General features: G+C 42.0%; 1 protein-coding gene and 1 non-coding gene across 3 annotated transcripts in view; one reads left to right on the top strand and one right to left on the bottom strand.

The window, feature by feature from the left end:
* LOC137342747 (ribosomal protein S6 kinase 2 alpha-like) overlaps positions 1-19899 on the top strand; it is a 196002-nt gene that overhangs the window by 37724 nt on the left and 138379 nt on the right. The window lies entirely within an intron of this gene.
* On the bottom strand, positions 14991-15064 carry trnai-aau (transfer RNA isoleucine (anticodon AAU)). The gene has a single exon. It is a non-coding gene; the product is annotated as a tRNA-Ile (tRNA).

The following is a 19899-nucleotide window of genomic DNA, read 5'->3' as shown; positions in this document are numbered from 1 at the left end:
TCCGACTCGTCCAGGAGATCACTTTGGCCCTGATAATTCTATGGAGCACATACCTTTCGTAAGAGGTGATCTCCGCTCCAGTCAGAAATAGGTCCAGCTCTCGCTTGAAGGAATTCAGCAAATCGGCGTCCACTGCACAAGCCGGCAACCTGTTCCAGAAGTCCACCTTAAGACCTACTTCTTTGACCAAGCGATTAGTGGCCTCTCCTAATATCTCCTCCTTTGGCTCGGTGTCAAATTTTGTCTGATTACACTTTTGTGAAGTGCCTTCAGAGGTTTTCCTACATTAAAGCTGCTATATAAATGCAAGTTGTTATTACGTATTCATTTTGGGTCCTCCAAGGTAGGTGGAGATATTACTGCTGTAAGAACTCCAAGCTGCTTTTTCAAACTGGCTGGCACCGTTCTCTATAGAAGCACCCATTTTCGAGCTCCTAAAATCAGGGGCAAGGCAGGACAGTATGAAGGGAAGTGAAACGGGGAACCTGTACTAAATAAGTACTCAGCTATATTTTAAATAATGCAAGTTTCCTTAACGCACTGCTCAAAAAACCTTTTCAAGAAATTCCTCCCGCACCAAGTTGTTGCTGCCCCTCCTGCCATGGTGACTCTTCCCTGCTTTGACCACCCATATGTTGCCTCTTCCGTTTTGCTGAATCTTGCCACTCCCACCTCCCCCATTCTGAGCACTCATGCCTTTTCCCCCACTGCCAGCTCGTCCTGAGGAAACATTTGTTAGCGGCACCCTGCAGCCCCTTTCCCAGTGCACCCCCACCCAGTTAAGTCCCATACCCTACTACCACCATCCCAGTGCAGCCACAACTTGGGACCCCTCTCCCATTCATTCTACAACATTAACTTCCCCCACTTCTGCTATACTGCTCTCCCGTTCTTGCCTGATCCTGGTACTCCCTTCCCAGTGCTCCGTTATGTTTTGGGTTTTTCCTGTCCTCGCTGTAGATTTTTTTTGGCTCCAGTATTTTAGATTACTCTCATTGGTGATTCCCAACTCACTATCCCTTCCAGAATATCTTTTGTTACTTTGAAATCGAGGTAATCTTTTGGTAATGTGCCCAAAATAACAACAGAACAGCCTTTTGGTTAATTATTTTAGTTACTCAAATTATTCTTTGCCTCAATGATTGGAAGGAGGAGGGAGGAAATGACTAAAATTGCCAAACAGAGTTGTATGTACATAAATGCATGAAGTATTGTGAATAAAATTGGTGAGCTGGAGACACAAATTGCTATGGGGGGGTGGGGGTATGACATTAGCAGAGACATGGCCCAAGCTAGGGCTGGACTGAGCTGAAAATTCCTGGCTACTAAATATTCAGACGAGACAGTGTAGGAAAAAAAAGAGCGGGGGATGTGGTGAAATAACGGTATTAGTAAAGGATTCTATCAGTTCACACAAAAGTAAGGATGCCCTAGAATGTTGTGTTATGACAGAATACATATGGAGAGTTTAAGAAATCGGAAAGGAAATGGTACAATTCTTAGTGTGTTACAGGCCACCAAACAGTGGAGATGAAATAGAAAAGATGTTCAGACAGCTCAAAGATATGTGAACAGCAGGGCAATAATATTGGGTGATTTTAAATATCCCAAGATAGACTCAATAAATGTGATGCATTTTGTGAAAGTGGAGAACACTTTTCAGAATAGGACTGCTTCCTAGATCAATATGTTTGTAGTTCAACAGTCGCTGGGTCAAAATCTAGGAATTCCCAACCTAACAGCACTATGGGCGCACCTTCACCACATGAACTGCATTCGTTCAAGAAGGCGGCCCACCACCACCTTCTCGGGGCAATTCGGGATGGGCACTAAATGCTGGCCTTGCCAGCGACACCCACATCCTGAAAATGATTTTTTTTAAAAGGAAGGAGGCATTGCTTGATTTGGTTGTGGGGAATGAAATGGGGTGAATAACTGCTGTGAGAGTAGGATAACAATTGGGAAGTAGCAACCGCAGCCTAGTTAGGTTCAATGTAAAAATGAAAAGGGATAATGAAGTCAAAGATAAGAGTGTTGGAAAAAGGCTAAGTTCAGTGAACTAAGTAAGAATCTGGCCCAACTTAATTGGGTAGAAAGTTAACAAACAAATCGACAAATCATAGCATGATGCAGTACAGAAGAAGGCCATTCGGCCCATTATGCCTGTGCTGGCTCTTTGAAGTCCATTAGTCCCACTCCCCTGCTCTTTCTCCATAGCTCAGTTTTTTTCCCCTTCAAGTATTTATCCAATTCCTTTTTGAAAGTTATTATTGAATCTGCTTCCACCACCCTTTCAGGCAGTGCATCCCAGATCACAACTGTGTAAATTTTTTTCCTCATGTCGCCTCTGGGATTTTGCCGATCACCTTAAATCTGTGTCCTCTGGTTACTGACTTCTGCCACTGGAAACAGTTTCTCCTTATTTGCTCTATCAAAGCCGTTCATGATTTTGAACACCTCTATCAAATTTCCTCTTAACCTCCTAAGGAGAACAACCCCAGCTTCTCCAGTCTGTCCACATAACCGAAGTCCCACATCCTTGGTACCATTCTAGTAAATCTCCTCTGCACTCTTCCTAAGGCCGTGACATCCTTCCCAAAGTGTGGTGCCCAGAACTGAACACAATACTCCAGCTGAGTTGGTAATCTTTCAAATATGAGGTGAATAGAGTACAAATTACTTTTCCCCCATATGGGGAAAAGGGGTTGCATCATAGTTTAGCGTTCTGTGGATGAATAGAGAAATTAAAACTGAAGTGAGACCTAAAAGAGAAGCATATGAGAAAATTAGGACTAATACAAAAGAAAATCATGAGCAAGATAGAGTGTAGTGGGGAGGTGAAAACTGAGATTGTGGAGGATCAAGGTATGGTGGCAATATTAAATAAATATTTTGCATTGGTTTTTGTAAATGATGATGGAAATGAGAATGTAGCTGTTAGAGGAAGATACTGAACAATTGTTAGCAATTAACTGTAGTAAAGAAATTGGTTCCAAAAAATTTAGTGGAACTCCATGGATAAGTTACCCCAGTGGCATACGTCCTAGGCTGTTGAAAGAAGTCAGAATAGAGATAGCATAGATCTTGGCCACACTTGTTCAATCCTCCAATATGCAAATTGTGCAGTGGGACTGGAGAGTAGTCACTAATACCTTAGTTCAAAAGGCGTGAAGGATAAACTGGCTAACTATAGACCAGTTAGTCTAATGTCAGTTGTGGACAACATCTTAGTTAATTTGAGATAAAGTTAGTGAAGTACATTGGTTAATCAAGGAGAGTGGCATGGATTTGTTAAGGGCAAGTCATGGTAGACAAATTCAGTATTTAGAATTTGTTGCTTGCCCATTCAAGTCTGTAAATAAGTACTGGCAGAACCATCTGTTTAAACATGCTACAGTATCAAATGCTGAAAATTAACTCCCAAGATGCGGTATAAATCTTTTAAAACTAATTTAAAAAAAAACTTCTCTCATCTTATTCAGTGATTAGAATTGTATACTTGTGTTTACTTGTTCAGGTCGGGGTTCGAATTTTGTATGTTTCATTCATCTTTATATATTAAAATAAAATAAGCTCCTCATTTGCATTCCTTCAGGTATAAGCATTATGGTCACTAGCCATAAAATTCCTTATATCCCAGCATTTTTGGGATGGTCTGAGTCAGTCCTTTATGCATCCAATAGTGCAGTCACCAGGTGACACAGCATTTTTTGTTGAGCGTCTAATGCTTTGGTGACATCCCATTATAATTGCTTGGCAGGCAGTGTAAAACCGCTTGAAGACGTCTACTTGTTGCGGGGGCGTGGTAGGCAGCTGAGAGAAGATAGTGTTGGATATATGATGAGCTTGCGACGATTGCGTCACAATTAATCATTTACCGCTAACACAGCATAGAACACTGGCTTTTGGTTTCTGCCGTGACACCATTGGAGCAAAAGTTGTAAAACACAACAACCCTTCTCTTGAATTTTATAATTAATATTGACAAAACCTGAGCTTTTGCAGGACATTATTGCCTGGTGATCTCTGTCAGGTATCCATTGAATTTAATGTGAAGAAGTACATTTTGGGAGGAAAAACAAGTAATGGGTGTATATATTCAATGGAAATACACTAAAGGGTGTGGATGAACAGAGGGACCCAAGGGTTCATATGAATAATTCTCTGAAAGCGGGAGTACAGGTATATAAAACCATAAAAGGATCAGTAAGGTTTTGGATTTTATAAATAAGGGCATAAAGTACAAGAGTGAAGAAGTAATGATAAATTTGCACCAGGCAATGGTTAGGCCACAGTTTAGAGTGCTGTGTGCAATATTGGGTGTCCCATTATAGAAAGGATGTTAAAGCCATAATGTGTACAGCATAGATTCACCAGGATGATGCCAGTTATGAGAGACGTGAAATACTTAGACTATTTCCACTGGAGCAGAGAAGGTTAAGAGACGATTTAATGGAGGTTTTTAAAATTATGAAGGGTTTTGATGGAGTAAAATAGGAAAGACTATTTCCTCTGGGGAGTCCGTGACGAGGGGTCATCAATTTAAAATAGTCAGAGAATGAGCAAGGAGGTTGGGAGAGAGTTTTTAGAGTTGTTGAAGTATGGAATGCTTTGCTGCAGGGAATGGTTGAGACAGCATTTTTTAAGGGAAAAATGAATGAATATCTTCCGCTGCTTCAAATAAAGGGCTTTGGGAAGAGTGTGGGGCGGTGGGATTAGTTTTGGATTGCTCTAGCAAAGAGCTGGCCATAGACACGATAGTCTGAATGGCCCTTATGTACTAAAATCCTATGGTTAATCTCCATTGTGAATCTTAGTCAAATCAATATCCTGGTCTGATTATTCCTATGTATAGAATTAGCAGTCTTGCATCTAGTGTGTGTCTGCAGGGCGTGGGAATGTGTCTGTTATACTTGGAAAGTGTCAAACATCCAAAGTGTCTCCCATACTTGCACATGATTGGTTCACATATCAGATTCATAAAGTAAGAAATCCCTGTTAATTGAATGATGTTGATTGTCTCAAACATGACTAAATGGGTAGGAACACTACCAACAAACAACTATCAAATAGCAAAAAATTACCAATGAAATTGCTCAAAGCATTTTTGAAATCAGTGGTCATCTTAGTTCCACATCCTAGGGTAACCAAGAATACATTTTCTAACATAATAAACACCCAAAATTAATTCACAACCAAATCATTATATGAAACTTTAATGTACTTATCACATCTACTCACTCCAATTACTACCTCATACACACTGCATTGGAACTCATAAATATCTCCCAACTGTGGGTCCTGGGCCTGACCGCTCGCTAGTCTGATCTATTGTAAACAATTTTACAACACCAAGTTATAGTCCAGCAATTTTATTTTAAATTCACAAGCTTTCGGAGGCTTCCTCCTTCCTCAGGTGAACGAAATGAAATCCTCGAAGACTTTTCAAAAGGCATTTCAAACCGAGAGTAGTGGTGAATGGTTGTTTTTCAGACTGGAGGAATTTTACCTTGGTGTTCCAGAGGGATCGGTACTAGGACCACTGCTTTTCTTGATATAGATTAATGATTTGGACTTGGGTGTACAGGGCACAATTTCAAAATTTGCAGATGACAGATAGCTTGGAAGTGTAGTTAACAATGAGGAGGATAGTGATAGACTTCAAGAGGACATAGACAGGCTGGTAGAATGGGCGGACACATGGCAAATGAAATTTAACATAGAGAAGTGCGAAGTGATATATTTTGACTGGAAGTATGAGGATAGGCAATAAATAAGCAAATGGTACAATTCTAAAGGAGGTGCAGGAACAGAGAGATCTGGGGGTATATGTGCACAAATCTTTGAATGTGGCAGGACAGGTTGAGAAAGTGGTCAAAAAAGCATACGGGATCCTGAGCTTTATAAATAGAGGCATAGAATATAAAAGCAAGGAAGTTATGATGAATCGTTACAAAACAGTGGTTTGGCCACAACTGGAGTATTGTATCCAATTCTGGGCACCACACTAGGAAGGATGTGAAGGCCTTAGAGAGGGTACAGAAAAGATGTACTAGAATGGTTCCAGGGATGAGGGACTTCAGTTACATGGATAGACTGGAGAAGCTGGGGTTGTTCTCCTTAAAGCAGAGAGGGTTAAGAGGAGAGTTGATAGAAGTGTTCAAAATCATGTCTGATTCAGATAAAGTAAATAAAATAAAACTGTTCCCATTGGCAGAAGGGTCGAGAACCAGAGGACACAGATTTAAGGTGATTGGCAAAAGAATCAAAGGCGACATGAGGAAAATATTTTTTACGCAGCTAGTGGTTATGATCTGGAATATGCTGCCTGGAAGAGTGGTGGAAGCAGATTCAATCATGGCTTTCAAAAAGGAATGGATAAATACTTGAAGGGAAAAGTTGTGCAGGGCTAAGGAAATGGGACTAACTGGATTGCTTTTACAAAGAGCCAGCACGCGCTTGATGGGCCAAATGGTCTCCTTCTGTGCTGTAATCGTTGTATGATTCTATGAATTCCTGTAGGAACAGTGCTCTGCAAATTGCCCAAAGGGTGCCTTTGAGGTTCATGGAAGAAATAATCTAAAAGGTGCCTAAAGTGGAATTTTAGCTTGAAAGCCGACCACACAAAATGGAGTTCAGTTGTTGAACTGAATGCCGGACAAGGCTTTTACCTAACACATGCGAAGCTAATTCAAATCATCACCCAGATTTTAGACCTTGGAGTTTCCCATTTAATTTGACCATCAAATCTTCTAAGCTAAAGGACACACTAATTAAAGCGATAAAACCTCTAGGTTAATTGCACCAGGAAGATCTGTGTTTATACTGCAGTCATGTTTTTACTAGTATGAGACCCCCTTATTCCTAGCTCAGGCCTTGGATGGAACTCCAAATGAAACATAAAAATGTTAACACTCCCCATTTGTGTGAGGAAAGAGAAGTCTTGAAATACAAGATCAGTAGTGGGATTGTAAAAATTGTGGACACAGTCTGTCTTGCTGGGGAAAAGGCCATGCCCCAGTGACTCTAACAGCCACAGGACTCCACTTTTATCAGGTTTGAATGGCAGAAGTGGGGCAAGACCTTATAGAATCATAGAAGTTACAACATGGAAACAGGCCCTCCGGCCCAACATGTCCATGTCGCCCAGTTTATACCACTAAGCTAGTCCCAATTTCCTGCACTTGGCCCATATCCCTCTATACCTATCTTACCCATGTAACTGTCCAAATGCTTTTTAAAATACAAAATTGTACCCGCCTCTACTACTGCCTCTGGCAGCTCGTTCCAGACACTCACCACCCTTTGAGTGAAAAAATTGCCCCTCTGGACCCTTTTGTACCTCTCCCCTCTCACCTTAAATCTATGCCCTCTCGTTATAGACTCCCCTACCTTTGGGAAAAGATTTTGACTATCTACCTTATCTATGCCCCTCATTATTTTATAGACTTCTATAAGATCACCCCTTAACCTCCTACTCTCCAGGGAAAAAAGTCCCAGTCTGTCTAACCTCTCCCTATAAGTCAAACCATCAAGTCCCGGTAGCATCCTAGTAAATCTTTTCTGCACTCTTTCTAGTTTAATAATATCCTTTCTATAATAGGGTGACCAGAACTGTACACAGTACTCCAAGTGTGGCCTCACCAATGCCCTGTACAACTTCAACAAGACATCCCAACTCCTGCATTCAGTGTTCTGACCAATGAAACCAAGCATGCCGAATGCCTTCTTCACCACCCTATCCACCTGTGACTCCACTTTCAAGGAGCTATGAACCTGTACTCTTAGATCTCTTTGTTCTATAACTCTCCCCAACGCCCTACCATTAACGGAGTAGGTCCTGGCCCGATTCGATCTACCAAAATGCATCACCTCACATTTATCTAAATTAAACTCCATCTGCCATTCATCGGCCCACTGGCCCAATTTATCAAGATCCCGTTGCAATCCTAGATAACCTTCTTCACTGTCCACATTGCCACCAATCTTGGTGTCATCTGCAAACTTACTAACCATGCCTCCTAAATTCTCATCCAAATCATTAATATAAATAACAAATAACAGCGGACCCAGCACCGATCCCTGAGGCACACCGCTGGACACAGGCATCCAGTTTGAAAAACAACCCTCTACAACTACCCTCTGTCTTCTGTCGTGAAGCCAATTTTGTATCCAATTGGCTACCTCACCTTGGATCCCGTGAGATTTAACCTTATGTAACAACCTACCATGCGGTACCTTGTCAAAGGCTTTGCTGAAGTTCATGTAGACCACGTCTATTGCACAGCCCTCATCTATCTTCTTGGTTACCCCTTCAAAAAACTCAATCAAATTTGTGAGACAAGATTTTCCTCTCACAAAACCATGCTGACTGTTCCTAATCAGTCCCTGCCTCTCCAAATGCCTGTAGATCCTGTCCCTCAGAATACCCTCTAACAACTTACCCACTACAGATGTCAGGCTCACCGGTCTGTAGTTCCCAGGCTTTTCCCTGCCGCCCTTCTTAAACAAAGGCACAACATTTGCTACCCTCCAATCTTCAGGCACCTCCCCTGTAGCGGTGGATGATTCAAAAATCTCTGCTAGGGGACCCGCAATTTCCTCCCTAACCTCCCATAACGTCCTGGGATACATTTCATCAGGTCCCGGAGATTTATCTACCTTGATGCGCGTTAAGACTTCCAGCACCTCCCTCTCTGTAATATGTACACTCCTCAAGACATCACTATTTATTTCCCCAAGTTCCCTAACATCCATGCCTTTCTCAACCGTAAATACCGATGTGAAATATTCATTCAGGATCTCACCCATCTCTTGTGGTTCCGCACATAGATGACCTTGTTGATCCTTAAGAGGCCCTACTCTCTTCTGGTACCATTGATTGTTAAGTGAATGTAGGTGGAGATCTCCCTTTTAAAAGGAACGATTGTCAAAGAGGGGTGCAGAACCCTCTATTTAAAATCTTAGTCAGTAGTAGACAATCTGTAGTTTTTTTTTCCCCAGAGAGCAAGCTGTCTCTGTCTCTGTCTTTGTTGGAATTGCAAAGTTTTTCTGTTGGTTCACTTAAGTTCTCCTTTGTTCTGTAAGAACTTTTACCTGGCAGATGCAGAAAGGAGTCGTTACAGGTACAGTGTATTAGGACGAGGAGTAAAACACCGAGTTAGCTTGTAAGACTATACTAGGTGGTTGCAGGCAGAGAAAAGTGTCACTTAACTTTCCAAAATTCTATAGACTCTGGAACAGTTCCTACAGATTGGAGGGCGGCAAATGTAACCCCACTATTTAAAAAAGGAGGGAGAGAAAAAACAGGGAATTACAGACCAGTTAGCCTAACATCAGTAGTGGGGAAAATGCTAGAATCTATTATAAAAGACGTGATAACAGAACACTTGGAAGGCATTAACAGGATTGGACAAAGTCAGCATGGGTTTATGAAAGGGAAATCATGCTTAACAAATCTGCTGGAGTTTTTTGAGGATGTAACTAGTAGAATAGATAGGGGAGAACCAGTGGATGTGGTGTATTTGGATTTTCAGAAGGCTTTTGATAAGGTCCCACACAAGAAGTTAGTGTGCAAAATTAAAGCACATGGGATTGGGGAGAATATATTGACATGGATTGAGAATTGGTTGACAGACAGGAAACAGAGAGTAAGAATAAACGGGTCTTTTTCCGGGTGGCAGGCAGTGACTAGTGGGGTACCGCAGGGATCAGTGCTTGGGCCCTAGCTATTCACAATATATATCAATGATTTGGATGAGGGAACTAAATGTAACATTTCCAAGTTTACAGACGACACAAAGCTGGGGTGGAATGTGAGCTGTGAGGAGGATGCAAAGAGGCGCCAATGTGATTTAGACAAGTTGGGTGAGTGGTCAAGAACATGGCAGCTGCAGAATAACGTGGATAAATGTGAGGTTATCCACTTTGGTTGTAAAAACAGAAAGGCAGATTATCTGAATGGTGACTGGATTGGGAAAAGGGGAGGTACAACGAGACCTGGGTGTCCTTGTACACCAGTCGCTGAAAGTGAGCATTCAGGTGCAGCAAGCAGTTAGGAAGGCGAATGGTATGTTGGCCTTCATTGCAAGATGGCCTTCAACCCCAGTCCATCACCGGCATCTCCACTTCATTGCAAGAGGATTTGAGAACAGGAGCAGGGACGTCTTACTGCAGTTATACAGGGCCTTGGTGAGATCACATCTGGAGTATTGTGTGCAGTTTTGGTCTCCTTATCTGAGGAAGGATATACTTGCCATGGAGGGAGTGCAACGAAGGTTTACCAGACTGATTCCTGGGATGGCAGGACTGACACATGAGGAGAGATTGGGTCGACTAGGCTTATATTCACTAGAATTTAGAAGAACGAGAGGTGATCTCATCGAAACATATAAAATTCCAACAGGACTAGACAGACTAGATGCAGGGAGGATGTTCCCGATGGCTGGGGAATCCATAACCAGGGGTCACAGTCTCAGGATACGGGGTATGCCATTTAGAACAGAGATGAGGAGAAATTTCTTCACTCAGAGGGTGGTGAACCTGTCGAATTCTCTACCACAGAAGGCAGTGGAGGCCAAGTCATTAGATGTATTCAAGAAGGAGATAGATATATTTCTTCATGCTGAAGGGATCAAGGGATATGGGGAAAAAGCAGGAATAAGGTACTGAGTTAGACGATCAGACATGATCATTTGAATGGCGGAGCAGGCCCGAAGTACCGAATGGCCTACTCTTGCTCCTATTTTCTATGATTCTATAAGTCAGAAGTGTGATGGAACACTCTCCACTTGCCTGGATGAGTGCAGCTCCAACAACACTCAAGAAGCTCGACACCATCCAGTACAAAGCAGCCTGCTTGATTGGCACCCCATCCACCACCCTAAACATTCACTCCCTTCACCACCGGCGCACTGTGGCTGCAGTGTGTACCATCCACAGGATGCACTGCAGCAACTCGCCAAGGCTTCTTTGACAGCACCTCCCAAACCCATAACCTCTACCACCTAGAAGGACAAGAGCAGCAGGCACATGGGAACAACATCACCTGCATGCTCTCCTCCAAGTAACACACCATCCCGACTTGGAAATCAATCGCCGTTCCTTCATCGTCACTGGGTCAAAATCCTGGAACTCTCTACCTAACAGCACTGTGGGAGAACCTTCACCACATGGACTGCAGCAGTTCAAGAAGGCGGCTCACTACCACCTTCTCAAGGGCAGTTAGGGATGGGCAATAAATGCCGGAATCGCCAGCGATACCCACATCCCATGAACGAATATATTTAAAAAAATTCACTCAAATCGTCGAATCAGTGGTGAAGTTCAGGTCTTGTTCAAAATGAACTTGGGGAACATTTCATAAGTTTTACTGAATTTGATATTGGAGGTGGGGGGGGGGACAGTGTTGAAATGCATCAAATTACACTCCACACTGTAGGTTAATGTTATCTGTTGCAAATAAATGAAAGGGAGGTCTTTAGAAATCTACTCGATACAGGGTTATGATTCAGGGGATGTATAAAGAAAGGACAAATGTTCAGTAGAGTTTCTGTGCAATTTTCTCATCACCCGTTTAATTCTTCCTGTACAATAGACTGCCCCCCCGCTGTCAAATTGGCTAAATAACTTGCTCCCCATTCTCTACCAATGCTTCTCATAAGCTAGCTACATAGAAGTGTATTGTGAGTGGGGCAAGTTGATTGTTTTTATATTTTTCCCCATTACTTTTGTTCCCTGCACCCGTTGTGTAGAGAAGATTTGAAAGCTGGGAAGTTAGTGTAGCAGTTCTGATAGGTCATCGACCTGAAACGTTAACTCTCTTTCTTTCTCCACAGATGCTACCTGACTTGCTGAGTATTTCCAGCATTTTCTGTTTTTATTTAAGTTAGTTTAGAGCTGTCTCATGCAGTTCCATAGCGTCTGCACCATTTAACTTCATATTAACATGACTCCTTCATCTTGAATCATGGAATATAGAAGGCCTTTGATAAGGTACCACTTAGTAGACTCATGACTAAGGTCAAAGATGTAGCATCAGGGGGCATCTAGCAGAATGGACAGCAAGCTGGCTACAAAACAGAAAACAGAGTAGGGGTTAAAGGTAGTTACTCAGACTGGCAAAAGGTGGGAAGTGATGTTCCACAAGGATCTGTTCTGGGACTACTGTTGTTCACAATTTACATAAACGATTTGGACTCTGAAATCGGCAGTACAATTTCAAAATTTGAGGACACCACCAAATTGGGAGAGGGGTATAGTTAATACCAAGGGGGACTGTGACAAAATACAGGAAGACATTAATAAATGTGCAGAGTAGATAAGTGTGAAGTATTATGTTTTGGTAGGAAGAATAAGAGGGCCACGATAATAAGAGTCTAAATAAGATGGAGGAGCAAAGGGATCTGGGGGTACAGATACACAAATCACTAAAAGTAGCGACGCAGGTTAATATGGCCATTTAAAAAAAAAAGCAAACAAAGCATTGTGTTTCATTTCTAGAGGGATAGAATTGAAAAGCAGAGAAGTTAGTTAAACTTGTGTAGAACCTTTGTTAGACCACACTTGGAGCACTGTCAACAGTTCTGGTCTCCATATTATAAAAAGGATATAGAGGCACTGGAGAAGATGGGGGGAAAAAAAATTACTTGGATGATACCAGAACTGAGAGGTTATACCTTTCAGGAAAAATTGAGCAGGCTGGGGCTTGTTTCTCGAGAAAAGAGAAGACTGAGGGGTGACCTGATAGAGGTCATTAAGATTATGAAAGGGTTTAAGAGGTAGATGTGGAGAAGATGTTTCCACTTGCAGGGGAAACCAGAACTAGGGGCCATAAATATAAACCCAATGGGGAGTTCAGGAGAAACGTCTTTATCCAGAGAGTGGTTAGAATGTGGAACTCACTACCACAAGGAGTAGTTGAGGCAACTAGCATAGATGCATTTAAGGGGAAGCTAGATAAACACGAGGGAGAAGGGAATAGAAGGATATGCTGATAAGGTTATATGACGTAGGGAAGGAGGAGGCTCATATGGAGCATAAACACCGGCATGGACCTAATAAGAACATAAGAAATAGGAACAGGCGTAAGCCATATGGCCCCTCGAGCCTGCTCAGTCATTCAATAAGATCATGACCGATCTTTGACCTCAACTCCACTTTCCCGCCCGATCCCCATATCCCTTGATTCCCTTAGAGCCCAAAAATCTATCGATCTCAGTCTTGAATATACTCAACGACTCAGCATCCACAGCCCTCTGGGGTAGAGAATTCCAAATATTCATGACCCTCTAAGCGAAGAAATTCCTCCTCATCTCAGTCCTAAATGTCCGACCCCTTATCCTGAGACTGTGTCCCCTAGTTCTAGAACGTCCAGCCAGGTGAAACATCCTCTCAGCATTTATCCTGTCAAGCCCTCTTAGAATCTTTTATGTTTCAATGAGATCACCTCTCATTCTTCTAAACTCCAGAGAGTATGCGCCCATTCTACTCAGTCTTTCCTCTTAGGACAACCTTCTCATCCCAGGAATCAATCTAGTGAACCTTCGTTGCACTGCCTCCAAGGCAAGTATATCCCTCCTTAGCTAAGGAGACCAAAACTGCGTACAGTACTCCAGGTGTGGTCTCACCACAGCTCTGTACAATTGCAGCAAGACTTCCTTACTCTGGTTCTCCAACCCCCTCGCAATAAAGGCCAACATACCATTTGAACATAAGAACATAAGAAATAGGAGCAGGAGTAGGCCAATCGGCCCCTCGAGCCTGCTCCGCCATTCAATAAGATCATGGCTGATCTGATCCTAACCTCAAATCTAAATTCATGTCCAATTTCCTGCCCACTCCCCGTAACCCCTAATTCCCTTTACTTCTAGGAAACAGTCTGTTTCTGTTTTAAATATATTTAATGATGTAGCTTCCACAGCTTCCTGGGGCAGCAAATTCCACAGACCTACCACCCTCTGAGTGAAGAAGTTTCTCCTCATCTCAGTTTTGAAAGAGCAGCCCCTTATTCTAACATTATGCCCCCTCATTCTAGTTTCACCCATCCTTGGGAACATCCTTACCGCATCCACCCGATCAAGCCCCTTCACAATCTTATATGTTTCAATAAGATCGCCTCTCATTCTTCTGAACTCCAATGAGTAGAGTCCCAATCTACTCAACCTCTCCTCATATGTCCGCCCCCTCATCCCCGGGATTAACCAAGTGAACCTTCTTTGTACTGCCTCGAGAGCAAGTATGTCTTTTCTTAAGTATGGACACCAAAACTGTATGCAGTATTCCAGGTGTGGTCTCACCAATACCTAATATAACTGCAGCAATACCTCCCTGTTTTTATATTCTATCCCCCGAGCAATAAAAGCCAACATTCCGTTGGCCTTCTTGATCACCTGCTGCACCTGCATACTAACTTTTTGATTTTCTTGCACTAGGACCCCCAGATCCCTTTGTACTGCAGTACTTTCCAGTTTCTCGCCATTAAGATAATAACTTGCTCTCTGATTTTTCCTGCCAAAGTGCATAACCTCACATTTTCCAATATTGTATTGCATCTGTCAAATCTCCGCCCATTCACCCAGCCTGTCTATATCCCCTTGTAGGTTTTTTATGTCCTCCTCACTCTCTACTTTCCCTCCCATCTTTGTATCATCTGCAAACTTTGATATGTTACACTCGGTCCCCTCCTCCAAATTGTTAATATAGATTGTAAAGAGTTGGGGACCCAGCACCGACCCCTGCGGAACACCACTGGCTACTGGTTGCCAGTCCGAGAATGAACCATTTATCCCAACTCTCTGCTTCCTGTTAGATAACCAATCCTCCACCCATGCCAGAATATTACCCCCAATCCAGTGATTCTTTATCTTGAGCAATAATCTTTTATGTGGCACCTTGTCGAATGCCTTCTGGAAGTCTAAATACACTACGTCCACTGGTTCCCCTTTATCCACCCTGTACGTTATGTCCTCAAAGAACTAATAGGAACCTTATGGCCCGTACGGGGATCGAACCCGCCACCTTGGCGTTATTACCACCACGCTCTAACTAACTGAGCTAACCGGCCTTCCTAATTGCTTGCTGTATCTGCTTGTTAACTTTCTGTGTTTCATGTACGAGGGCACCCAAATCCCTCTGAATTCCAAAATTTAATAGTTTCTCACCATTTAAAAAATATTGCATATTTCTGTTTTTCCTACCAAAGTGAATAACCTCACATTTCCCCACATTATACTCCATCTGTCACCTTCTTGCCCACTCACTTAATCTGTCGATATCCCTTTGCAGACTCTTTGTGTCCTCACAGTTTACTTCCCACCTATCTTTGAATCGTCAGCAAACTTGGATACATTACACTTGGTCCCTTCATCTAAGTCATTAATATAGATTGTTAAATAGCTGAGGCCCAAACACTGATCCCTGTGGCACTATACTAGTTACAGCCTGCCAACCCGAGAATGATTAGTTTATTCCTACTCTGTTTTCTGTCTGAGGCTTCCTCCTTCGTCAGGTGAAGATGTGAAAATGCAATCCTCGAAATGAAATCGCATTTATAATTCACAGAACAATGCTTGGTGAGTACAGACAGTTTTTTCAACTGCCCGTTGCCAAGGCAATCAGTGTGCAGACAGACAGGTGTTACCTGCCAGGTCTCACAGAATATACAAATCACCAAAAAAAACAACAAACAAAAAAAACAGAGATAGAGAGGTAGATACATAGAAAAGACAGCAACTGACCCGTTATATTAAAAACAGATAACATTTGTTCGCTGGTGGGGTAACGTGTAGCGTGACATGAACCCAAGATCCCGGTTGAGGCCGTCCTCATGGGTGCAGAACTTGGCTATCGAAGTTCCGCACCCATGAGGACGGCCTCAACCGGGATCTTGGGTTCATGTCACGCTACACGTTACCCCACCAGCGAACAAATGTTATCTGTTTTTAATATAACGGGTCAGTTGCTGTCTTTTCTATGTATCTACCTCTCTATCTCTGTTTTTTTTGTTTGTTGTTTTTTTTGGTGATTTGTATATTCTGTGAGACCTGGCAGGTAACACCTGTCTGTCTGCACACTGATTGCCTTGGCAACGGGCAGTTGAAAAAACTGTCTGTACTCACCAAGCATTGTTCTGTGAATTATAAATGCGATTTCATTTCGAGGATTTCATTTTCACATCTTCACCTGACGAAGGAGGAAGCCTCCGAAAGCTTGTGAATTTAAAATAAAATTGCTGGACTATAACTTGGTGTTGTAAAATTGTTTACAATTGTCAACCCCAGTCCATCACCGGCATCTCCACATCATGTTTTCTGTCTGTTAACTAATCCTCAATCCATGCTAATATATTACCCCCATTCCCATGAGCCCTAATCTTATGTAACAACCTCTTATGTGGCACCTTATCGAATGCCTTTTGAAAATCCAAATATACTACATCTATTGGGCCGAATGGCCTGTTTCTGTGTTGGACATTCTATGTAATATTGAAACAATGTTTTTCTCCACATGAGCTGCCTACTGTAATCCCACTCTAACTCCCCATACCCATTAATATTTCTCTTTTCAAGCAACAATGTTGCAAATTCCCTGCTTCAACTAGGGTTTATGGCAGAGTATTCCATATTCTAATCGCCCATTATATAAAGATTTTTTTCTAAGCTCCCCTTTAATTTTTTTTGTGATAAATTTGTGAACTCTTGACAGCCACTGACTAGTGGAAACAATTTATCAGTAATTTTGTTATCGTAGACATCTTCAAGATTACAAAGGGTTATTAGGTAACACCTTAATCTCAGCCTTCATGAAAAAGGTCCTGACTTCTCGAGTCTCTTCAAAACTATAACCACTCATCCCATGTAACATTCTAGTGAATCTACACTCCACCTTTTCCATTGCTTTTACCCCTCTATAATGAAATGTCCAAAACTGTATAGAGTATTCCAGTTGTGAACTGACCTTTGTATTCTACATCTCCAGATACAAAACAAAGGATTAGTTTTGACATTTTTAATGTGCTGCCACTTTTAACAACCTGTGTATCTACATACTGAGGTCCCTTTGCTCTTTTTCATTTAAAATCGTGTCATTTGAGGTGTTATTACCTTTCACTATTCTTCCAAAATGTACTGTTCCACAGTTTTTCATTGTTGAACTGCATCTGTCAGCTATCTGCTCATTCTGCTAGCCTATTGATTCCCACTGCGTTTTTCACAGTTCCTGTCACGATTTGCCATATCCTTCAATTTAGTGTCATCAGCAAATTTTGGTATTGTTCCCTCAATTCCTAAGCCCAGATCATTTCTGTATGTAGTAAGAGTGGCTCCAACAAATAGTAAAATAAGAGGTAGTTGAGATACTGGATGGGTTAAAAATTGATAGAGGAGGTATTAGAAAGGCTAGCTGTACTTAAAGTAGATACATCACTTGGTCCGGATGGGATGCATCCTAGGTTGCTGAGGGAAGTAAGGGTGGAAATTGCAGAGGTACTGGCCATAATCTTTCAATCATCCTTAGATATGGGGGTGGTGCCAGAGGACTGGAGAATTGCAAATGTTACACCTTTGTTCAAAAAAGGGTGCAAGGATAAACCCAGCAACTACAGGCCAGTCAGTTTAACCTCGGTGGTGGGGAAACTTTTAGAAACAATAATCCGGGACAGAATAAGCAGTCACTTGGACAAGTGTGGATTGGGTGAGGGAAAGCCAGCACAGATTTGTTAAAGGCAAATCATGTTTAAATAACTTGATTGAGTTTTTTGATGAGGTGACAGAGGATTGATGTGGTGTATATAGACTTCCAAAAGGCGTTTGATAACATGCTGCATGGTAGGCTTGTCATCAAAGTTGAAGCCCATGGAATAAAAGGGGCAGTGGCAGCGTGGATACAAAATTGTCTAAATGACAGGAAACAGAGTAGTGGTGAATGGTTGTTTTTCGGACTGGAGGAAGGTATACAGTGGTGTTCCCCAGGGGTCAGTGCTGGAACCACTGCTTTTCTTGATCTATATTAATGACTTGGACTTGGGTGTACAGGGCACAATTTCTAAATTTGCAGATGACATAAAACTTGGAAGTGTAGTAAACACTGAGGAGGATAGTGATAGATTTCAAGAGGACATAGACAGGCTGGTGGAATGGACGGACATGTGGAAGATGAAATGAAACGCAGAAAAGCGCGGTGATACATTTTGGTAGGAAGAACGAGGAGAGGCAATATAAACTCAAGGGTATTCTAAAAGGGGTACGGGAACAGAGAGATCTGGGGGTATATGGGCACAAATCTTTGTTGGTGGGAGGGCAGGTTGAGAAAGTGATTATAAAGCCCAGGATCCCGTATGCTTTTTTAAATGGAGGTACAGAGTACAAAATCAAGAAGATTATGATGAACCTTTATAAAACACTGGTTCAGCCATAACTGGAGAATTGTGTCCAATTCTGGGCACCGCACTTTTGGAAGGATGTCAAGGCCTTGGGGAGAGTGCAGAAGAGATTTACTAGAATGGTTCCAGGGACGAAGGACTTCAGTTACATGAATAGACTGGAGAAGCTGGGGTTGATCTCCTTAGAGCAGAGGAGATTTGATAGAGGTGTTCAAAATCATGAATGGTCTAGACATAGTAGAAAGAGAAACTGTTCCCATTGGTGGAAGGTTCAAGAACCAGAGGACATAGATTTAAGGTGATTGGCAAAAGAACTGAAGGCAACATGAGGAAAAACTTTTTTACACAGCAAATGGTTACATTCTGGAATGCACTGCCCTGAGGGGTTGGTGGAGGCAGATTCAATCATGGCTTTCAAAAGAGAATTGGATAAGTACTTGAAGGGAAAATATTTGCAGGGCTGCGGGAAAGGGCGGGGGAGTGGGACTAGCTGGATTGCTGTTGCAGAGAGCCGGCACGGATTCGACAGGCCGAATGGCCTCCTTCCGTGCTGTAACCATTATATGATTCTATGATATAAACCTATAGAACACCATTCACCACATCTTTCCAGTTACAGAACCTTCCTCTTGCCCCAACCCTTTGCTCTCCAACCATCTCTCTCTCTATGTGACCATATTCCTCTTAATTCCATGTGCCATTATCTTTGCAATGTCTTTTACATGATACCGTATAAAATGCTTTTTAAAAGTAGTACCATCCACATCCAGTACATTTCCTTTGTCAATCCTCTGCTATTTTTTCAAAGAATTTTAGATGGTTGGTTAAAAATGATCTGCCACTTAGAAATCCATGTTGACTGATCCTGATTAACAGATGTATCTCCATGTGCTTAATAGTTTTATCATATATAATGGACTCTAGTAGTTTACCAACAACTGAAGTAAGACTAACCGGCTTATAATTTCCTGCCTTATCGCTGTCTCTTTTGAATTGGGATTCACATTTTCCACCCTCCAGTCCTCTGTCATGATTTTCCTTTCCACAGAACTTTGGAAAATTGTAGTCAGAGCCTCTGCTATTTCTTCCCTAGTTTCCCTCAGGATCCTCGGAAATGTTTGAATACTTTCCTTAGTACTATCTCTTTGAATGGGAATTTGCACTAAATGTACTGCCACCACCTCTGGTGGCCCTATAAGACCAATATCCATCTCGTCTGTGAAAGCCAAACCTGCAAAAATGCCGCCTTCATCACTTAGCAACACTCCCTCGATGAGACACTTTCTAATAATGTGCCTATAAAAAGCCTTTTAATTGACCTTTGTTTTCTTGCTAAATTTCTTTTATAATCCCTCTTTGCATTTCTAGTCCCTTTTTATACCTTTTGTGTGAAAGTTACAGATATAAAATTTTTTAATGGTTTAATAGAACCTCTCATTCCATTTCAGGTTGAGGCAGCGTGTAGATTTATATTTTAGGTTTAGAGTTGTCTAAAAATATACCATGTTAGATTTTATTTC

This window comes from Heptranchias perlo, chromosome 26 (genome assembly GCF_035084215.1).
Source record: "Heptranchias perlo isolate sHepPer1 chromosome 26, sHepPer1.hap1, whole genome shotgun sequence".
Classification (NCBI taxonomy): Eukaryota; Metazoa; Chordata; class Chondrichthyes; order Hexanchiformes; family Hexanchidae; genus Heptranchias; species Heptranchias perlo.
Note: the sequence above shows the minus strand (reverse complement) of the source record. Positions and strands in the feature narration are given on the sequence as shown.